This window comes from Xiphophorus hellerii, chromosome 24 (genome assembly GCF_003331165.1).
Source record: "Xiphophorus hellerii strain 12219 chromosome 24, Xiphophorus_hellerii-4.1, whole genome shotgun sequence".
In the NCBI taxonomy this organism is placed as follows: Eukaryota; Metazoa; Chordata; class Actinopteri; order Cyprinodontiformes; family Poeciliidae; genus Xiphophorus; species Xiphophorus hellerii.
In genome coordinates this window covers 1,950,301-1,959,478 of record NC_045695.1, presented here as the reverse complement: position 1 = coordinate 1,959,478, position 9,178 = coordinate 1,950,301, and positions in this window count along the sequence as shown.

Genomic DNA, 9,178 nt, shown 5'->3' with positions numbered 1-9,178 from the left:
TGCAATGTGCAGGGAAAAAAAAGAGGAGTGCAAAGACTGGCGACGGCTGAGTTTGTGTAAGCTCAATTCTCTGAAAGTTGCTTTTCTCCAGCTCTCATTCTGCAAACTGCTGCCACTTAAGTTGATTTCTGCTTTGATTGGATTATTCCGCGACCAATCGGAGCTCCTGAGCTGGTGAAACAGCCATGTGCCCTGTTCACTTAAGAGAGGGTTCCTTTGTTTGTCTGAGGTTCGCCCGCCGATTGGCCCGCGATGCAATCCAATAAACACCCAAAGCAAGGTGAGGGAACGCGGCCTTGAAATGGTCAAATGTGGGTGTGGCGTGTTTACAGAATGAAATAAAGGATTAAAGGGAAAGGGAGATGGTGTGTGTATGCGTGGGTCAGTTTCCATCACTCACCCTGTTTCTAATACAAACATATCCTCAAACAATGGCACACCATCTGTCCTGAATCCTCTTAAATGAGGTTTTAATGCGGGCTCACGTGGTTCTGTTTCAGACAAAGCTTAGCCCACCGATGAGTCCAGGAAATCCCCACCACCACCACCTTTCCCTCTCCTACACACACAAACACACACCAAACTGCAGACAGTGGTGGTCACACCGGCAGCCCCCCTACAAAGCCTAATCCCTCTCCCCGAAATGCTTTCACCCAGGAAAACATCAGATGCATGAATAGTTAACGTGACATATATGACATTTAGCGGCTCCGTTTACCCCCGGGGGCAGAAATCAACACCCACTCCGCTCCATATGTCTGTGAATCGGGGGAGCGTCTCATTTCGCACCGGCTTTTTGACTTCAGTGCTGTAGGGAAATACAATACGCCGAATAATGACCAACTCTCACCACAAAATAAATGGGGAAAAATGCTAACCAGCACTGATAAGTACAATGTAGCACTCCAGCTACTTACATTAGCTTTGTCTCGTTTTTAACGTGAGATTTCTCTGCTGTCCTTTTCAAGTCAGGCCTTAAAGGAAGCAGGTCCAAGTTAAAGATGTAAACATAGAGGTTAAAGTTCATGCTTTTTGTAAATGCTGGTGAGAAATCTGCTCCTCCTTGTTTCACGTTTGTTTTGTCCTCCTGGCTGATTGCACTTTAAGGAAAAACGCAGCTTTTGTCGCCCGTTTGTAGTTCAGCATCCGCGGATGTTTCTGCAGAACTTAACTCCAATTCAGATTCAATTATTCACACTTTTTTTCCCCCAAAAAGAAACCCCAAAGGAAAATGCAGCTTAGGAAGCTAAAATATCAAAGCTCAGGTGATATTTCCTTTACCTTGATGTTGATTGGTTCCCAAAGAGCGGAAATGAGGAAGACTGTGGATATTAGCTCCTGCCATTGTTCTAAGATGGTTTATACTGTGCGTATTAATGCATATTACAGCATATTTGGTGTTTGAAATATTAAATTACCCAGTTTATAAACGTTTTTCAAAGGCATCCCAAGTATTTGTGGATATTAGCTTTTTGCTAACATCTGCACTGGGTTATGTTTTTGTCAAGCTTTGCTACATTTGGTCATTTCAGCCAGCTGTTGATTTGAGGCAAAGTGAAAAAACACTTTTTGAGGGAATGTTCTACAGCATTCCACCTCATTTTTGCAAGCCCCACATCATGACACCACCACCCTGCATGAAAGTGTTTTCTGGTTCAAAACCCCCACATTTGAGCCTAGAAACGTTTTTTTTTCTTTGCACGCAAATAGCTCATGTTCTGTCTTCTGTCACCAATAATAGAATATGTGAACTGTTAATAGGCTGGGAACTGAACTCAAAAAAGAGAAGGTGGGTATTTAAGGAGGATATTAAGAAAAATATACTGAGCTGTGACGATTTAGCTATCTGTATTTCAAGCTGATTAAATATTAATCTCTAACTGTATAAAGTGATACTATTGTCTGTTTCCCATCACTGAGGGTAATGTGACGACTACAAGACAGAAGCAGAAAATGCTTTCTAAATCAATAACCCAGTCAACACGTTGCGGTCGGAGGCGTTGCACTTAAAAATCTACTTTTCTCATATGTTACAATTTTTAAACTTATCTGCTAAAAGTAAAGAACACGTCCAGGAATTAGTTCATTATATTAATAAAATCTGTAGAGACAAAGATAGAAACAACGTTTAAAAAGGTTCGCTTCTAGTCCCCTTTTTTACAGAACCCCCATAATCCCTCACTGGGTCACACAGATTAAGGACTTGTCCAGAAGATGAGATACAGAGCTCACTGGCACTCTTTTCCACCACGTTGTGTCACACACACACACACACCCGCACACACACACTGATCAGTGCTTGGACTTTAGCCCACCACTCCAACTATGCTGTACTGGCAGAATGCTGGTTGCTTATTCTTTATTCTACCGTTTCTGTGGTTCCTTTTTTAGTATTTCTGTTGCGTCAGTTTATAGATCAACTCACTGTGTAATGTTGTTACAGTACAGAAAGTTAAAATTCATAACTCTCTCTACCTTTAAATTCACTCTGAAGACTTATTGGTAATGGACATAAAGGTTTCAAAAAAGTTGTAACATTTTTATTTCAGCAGAATAATCCTACACTGTAAAAAACATCAAATGCAACAATTTCCAATAAAAAAATGGGATTTAAAAAAAAAAATTGGTACACCATAATTTTTTGTTTCCATGGATTATAAGTATGCTGAATTTCAAAATGGGAAAGACAGGAAAACATGTTTTGAGCTTCTTAAGTCAGAAAATTGTTACTGTTTGCTAAATTTGCCAATTTCTACAATTGTAGCATTTTGAGGTCACTATGCTGATCATTGTGCCAGAGGAAATAAATATTTAATTGCATTAAATAAGAAATGCAATTAAATGCAATTAAAATTATGTGTGAATAAGTTTGTTCACGTGATAAATCATTAAAAAACAGCTGTGCCACCATCTTCCTACCACTTCCTGTCTTCTTCTTCTTCTTCGTGATTCGCGCTGAAAATCCATCTCATCCTTACTAAAAACCTTGAGTTTTCTTAAAATTGTCGTGTTACCATTAAGAAAATTTATTTTCAGAATTCTAATTTCTGCAACACAACTAATGATTAGGCTTTTTGGCAATAAATAAATAAATAAAATGAGTGAATGTAAGGAAAATATTTCCAGCTCACAATTGAGGACAGTGGAGGACCTACAATACTGTAGGCTAGTTTCTCCTTAAAATGTCCTGCAACATTGTAATAGTGTTTGCAATCAGGTAGTTTTTGCAATTAAATACTAGATAAAAATCTGCAGAAATTTTTTTTCACGTTTTGGCCTAAAATGGACAAATAAACAAAGAAATGATTCTAAAAACACCCACTGGAAAAGAGAAGACCAAAGACTGGATAGAGGAACAATTAAGGAAATCTTCTATATGCACAAACGTTGTAGCAGAAGTTAAAACGGCAAACAAATCGAAACTCTAAACAACTTAAAAGTAAGTCGATCTCTTCTTATTATAAAGATGGTTCAATAAAGCCCCAAAGCATCACTGAAATCAGCCTTTTATGCCCCCTGGGTTCAGTACATATCTGCCCTAAATTACACAGCAATCCATCCAAACTCAGATAATCTTGATCAAAGATGCTAGCAGAATGAGCCGCGTCCCTCGTGCCACGCTCTGCTTCATGAACGTATTGGTGGCAGTGATTTATCTCAGAGTCGTATTGGGACAAAATTAAAACCACTTGAAGACTCTTCCTGGCCTTTTTGGACCGTAAACACCACGCCTGTTTGTTGGAGCATGTGGGCAAATGCCATTGTTTTGAACGCACACACATTTGGAAAGTCTCGTGCTCGGCAATGACCCCGCGGCACCAGCTGGGTTGCGCCGAATCACGCGTCACTAAGAGCTTGCTTAGCGAGTTTTTGGACTTCAGAGGGAATCTCATCAGAAACGTTCTTATCTGCCTCTGTGACTCCATTAAATATTTCAGAGAAAAGTCATTTCTGACTGAGAAACAACTGCAGGCTCTCCATGTTGCTGCTCAAAAGCATCTGCGAAAATGATTTCAAGGATAAACAGCTGTGGAAGTTTACAACTGATGATTCTAAAGTGAAAGAAAAGTGAGAAAATGTGTTTTATATCTCAATTTCCAGCTTTAATATTGCAATGTATCACCCCTTTAATATCGTAATATGTGTCAAGCAATGTAAAATAAAGCTAAAAATGTCAAATCACATCTCAGCAAAAGCATGATTAAGATTTAATGAACTATTATTTCCAGATTTTCACCTAAGATCTCTAATCCACTCTCCCAATCAGTGACAGATTACATACATCACTTCCTGCTTCTGTTGCGTCTCCCCAGCCTCACTGCAGGCATCGCGTTGATCTTTAAACCGTCTTCTTGACATGCCGCTCAAGTCCATTATGTGTCTTACTTGTTGGGCTATTCAGCTATGAGGTCAGAGATGGAAGCTTTTGGCTCCAGAGTCTGATTAGGCTGCAGTGAGGTCAAACTTTGAAGAGAGAGGCTGCTGTGATTCCAGAGGCTGCTGGCCTCTTTGTGACCCCGCAGTGTTTGTTCAACCATCCTCTGGGAGATAGATGTCTGCAGCTGCCTTCTGGGTTGATCTTAATTAGATGAGACTAAAGAAGTGGCGATGTTTTTTTTTTCTTTTTTATTGCACTTCATCTCCGTTGGTGTCTGGCTGCAAAATACTGTAAAAATTAAGCTGCGACAACATGTTTTGCTGTAATTTTAGCATTAAATGTGAAGATGTTAACAACATGAGGATGTTTCTGGTAGCCGAAGTGTTAATTTTGATGGAAATCGTTGTTAATGTCTTCCACTATCGTTGCTGAAATAAGGCTATTTAGTGAAAACAGGCACCCAAACCAATTCTACGTAAAAATATAACGTTGTCTTCATTAAATTATGAATTGCATGGTATTAATAGTCAATTGAGTTCAATTTTACAAGCTGCATCACCCCCAGTGGAGCAGGGTGTGATAACTTTTTAATTTTTGTTGAATGACCAAAGTGTATTTAATTAAGTTTAACTTATAGTTGGCAGTAGTTTATGTTGTTTAATTTTCTCTTGTGGTGAAGTATCTTAAATAAATTCATCAGTTCATATTCAAATTTAAAATGTTGTTTCCACGTAATTCAATAAAAAGAAAGACCCAAAAGTCATAAATATTGGAATATTTCTTTTGTAGGAACTGAATATTTAATAGTGTGTCTGGTTTTTTTTTTTCAACCAACATGGTTGGATGGTTTCTCTTAACATTTCTTAATAAATTTTACGGGCGCTCTGTGAAAGTGCACGTGAACATGCAAAAAACAAAAACAAACAAAAACAAAAAGAAACGCTATCATCACCTCTTCTGATTTTAATTAAATTTTGGACATTTCCCGAACTTTGTTCATCCTACACTCACTTTTATTTATTATTTATTTGCCGATTGATAAATGCATGTCTGAATATCCAGATTAATCTGCGGCCATGACGATGATGTTGACCCACTTTTATCCCTTCCACCTCCCCGCCCTCAGCTATCGGTCGCCAAGGAAACCCTTCCCTCTCATCCCATCAGACGCTGACAAAGGTTAATCCATCTCAAAACACACACACACGCACACACACACACATTTACAACACATAATGTAAAGATTCCCGGATTATACAAACACTTAAAGATTCAGGTCAGGCTTGTTATGATGTGGAGGTTTTTTTTCTTGTTTTTTTCTTTTATACAGAAACTCCTCTCTTTATCCACTGTTTAATCGAGATGAGAAGTTTAAATGCAAAAATCATGCAAACCGTGAACCCGTCCTGCTCTGTCACACCTGTGTTCAGGATTTGCACGCGGAGTTTCTTTTTCATTTCCGCATCTTCGCCAAACACCCACCGCTCTCTCCTGGAAGCAGAATCAACTCGTATATACAATTATTTTATGACTGCAGTCAGCATGGATGGTTAAACTGACGCACACCTCAACACACACGCACACACAAACACCCCCCACCCCCTCCACACACGCGCGCTCCTGCCTATATCTCCAACCACCAACCCCCCTCCCACCTCGTCCTCTTCCCAACAATTTCTATCCAACAAGCCGCTAATCCTGCTGGCCCAGATTCGGTCCGCGGTCTGCTCTGTTGCACGAACCCCTGCCACCGCCATCCAAAAATGCACACATTTTTATTTATTTATTTATTTATTTTTGCTTCAGACTTGTCTGCTTACGTCATACGACCCCATGCAGGAGTCACGTGACACCGGGAGCTGCTGCACCTGTGACCTACTGTACAGAGATGCATCAGCGTGGGATAAGAGCGTGAGTCACTGTGGAGGAAAGGCATCTTCATCTCCACCACTGTGATCATCATCATCATCGTCCCCCCCCCCCCCTCTCTGCTGCCTGTGGGTCATACTATATTTATGTGATGTCTATTTTTTGCACACGTGGGCTTGTGAGAGAAGATGCATGACTGTTCGCGTGTGCCCAGATTTGAAATGACGCCCACCCTCCGAGCGCTTTGCATGTCCGCGTTGCCTCGGCAACAAGTCCGTCTATTTGGGAAAAAAGAAAAGAAAAAGAAGGGGGGGGGGATTCTGACGCATCTGATGGTCTGAGTGTGAAATTTTTCGCCCCCCCAAAAAAAGGGAGATGAGAATTATATGGACAGGAATGTACACACGTCTGTTTTCCGCTAAATTATTTCACAACTTAAAGGTTTTATGACATTTAGGAAAAAAGTTCTTCCTTTTTTTTTTATCCCCACATGTTCAAAATTATACCTGCAGGCTCCAACATATTTACTTCCAGTAATATTCAGATAAATGACACTTATCAAGTTGCGCCTCAATTCCACGTAGTTTTTGTCCTAATTCTGGATGGATATCTAAAGTTCTTCTTGGCAGTAATAGCTGAGTTTACCTAAACTGGCTGCTTTCCTGACACTAGATCAATTAAAAATGAGTTTGAGGTCAAAGAAATTCCAAATACTCATTTGTTATCCTGGTTTTCCATTCCAGAACCAGTTGTTGTGTGTTTTTTTTCCGGACCATTTTCCTGTTTTAATGCCTGGTTTTGTCCAAGTTTTAGTCGCCTATATTTGGATTTGTGGCAAAAATGAGTCAGTATAAATATTTAGTTGATTTTGTTCACTCATGCGATGGTAAAACAGCTTCACAGCATGATGCTACCACCACCATGCTTAACAGTTGGGTCAGAGTACTTATGCTATTCGCAAATTAGTTATTGCAGATATTTCCGTCTAATATGACTCCAAATACTTCAGTGAAAATGTGCCCATTTTTGTATTTTTCCAAAGAGCTTACCAAAAATATAAATAATAATGATCAAGAAGACTGTAGACATTAGGTTCTGTGGTTTCCATATTAATGCATATTAAGAAATATTTGGTGTTTAAACTTTTAAAATAGGCATTTATAAAAGCTTTTAGTATTCATGGGACTGTTTAATATTTACAACATCTGAATCCAGGTACTAGTTTCAAACTTGGATGCCCAATTCTTGTTTAAAATGAACTGCAGTAATAGAATAGTATGGCATTGTTTCACCATTTCACCCCTAAAAACATAATATATATCTGAAGATATGGTATTAGACGCTCCAGACAATGAAAGGGTTAACAGGCATCCAGTGCGTTTTCCGGAAAGCAAAAAAAAAACCTAAACTTTGGGTTTCGTTCTTTTAAAGGTTCTGTAAAAGTGATTAAATCCAGTCATAAAACAGGAAGATTATGCACAGATGCTGAAGAAGAGGAAATCTTTACTTTGGCACGAGAAGAGAGAATAAGGCCTGCAGATGTAAAAGCATAAAAGTGAGAGAAAAGAATAAAAACCACGATTGATGCCCAAAATAGTACATAGTTGTCAGAAACCCCAATAAAGCTGACAGCTGAAAAACCAGCAGAGGAGTCACAGTTTCATGACTCTCTCAGTACCTTTAAATGTATTTTTTATCCACTAATCAACCTGTCAGTAGGTATAACTACTCAGTTTATCTGGCTCTGCCCTCAGGTGGGTTTTAGAGCAGCATGACATCAGAAGAACATATTATTATGTATATATTGTGATTAAATTGGCTACAGTGAGCACACTTTTTCCTGTTTTTTTTCCATCAAAATTTCCCCACTACTCCTTATGAACTGTAGCATCTCGTCCACTAAAACTACACTATATTTAAGAAATCCTTTCAAACGGGTATTTTCCGTCACAAAATAAGAGCTAAAGTGACAATTAGCAAAAAAAAAACAAAAACTGCAAACACATTAAATCAAACTACAGACTTTGCTCAATCGATTTTCTAAAATACATTGATTATGTTAGGAATTATTTAAAATTTGGAGTTATTATTTTGTGTTTTAACTTGAGGGCTTGATGACTTTATTGAGAAATACGAGTCACTCAATGACCATCACATCTTTAGCATTGACCGGTAGCAGTAGATGAAAAATGGACATAATTCATCTTTCATTCAGTTCAGTTTAGAGATACATTTGTGGTTGGTTGGTTAGAAAGTAATTAAAACAATCGTTTTAAAAATGTTAATTAATACCACTTAATGTTAAGTGTTATTAATTACATTTCTACTTAATGTAGCAACCGAAAAATAACCTTGGCTTGGTATTGGTGTCTTAGTTACTTATGATTTATGTAAATATTGAGTTTAACAAGTTAAAGTATTGCTTTTACTAATGATACAAGTTGATTTTATTCAGAGCAGGATGTGAAAAAAAAAATACTGGTAACTAGAGAAAATGAAAATGAAAAGAAATTGATGTTGGCATCAGCTACAAACCCAAAGCACTAACCCTAAAAACAGATATCCAGCTTTGCTAAGACTCTACTGCTGCAGGACAAGTGCTTGTGTCCTTTTTTTTTTTTTTTATCAGATCAGATCAGCACATTGTTCCACTTTCTCTGTTTCTCCAGCTGAATGATCAAATTTTCCTGCAGTGTGTAGCGAGTCATTAAAAGAGAAGCTCTTTTTGAACCCTGTCTGCTGACAGCCGCTACATCCAGTATCTCCCGCTACAAATCCACTGGCGAGGATGCAAGAGGAGACGGCTTCCTCCCCCAGCCCCCGACGCACAAAGCGGAGCAGAGACGAGCCGCGGCGGAAAGAGGGAGCACAAAGAGAGAATTCACGGAGGAGGACACGTGGAGGGGGTGTCGGAAAGAATAACGATGAAGG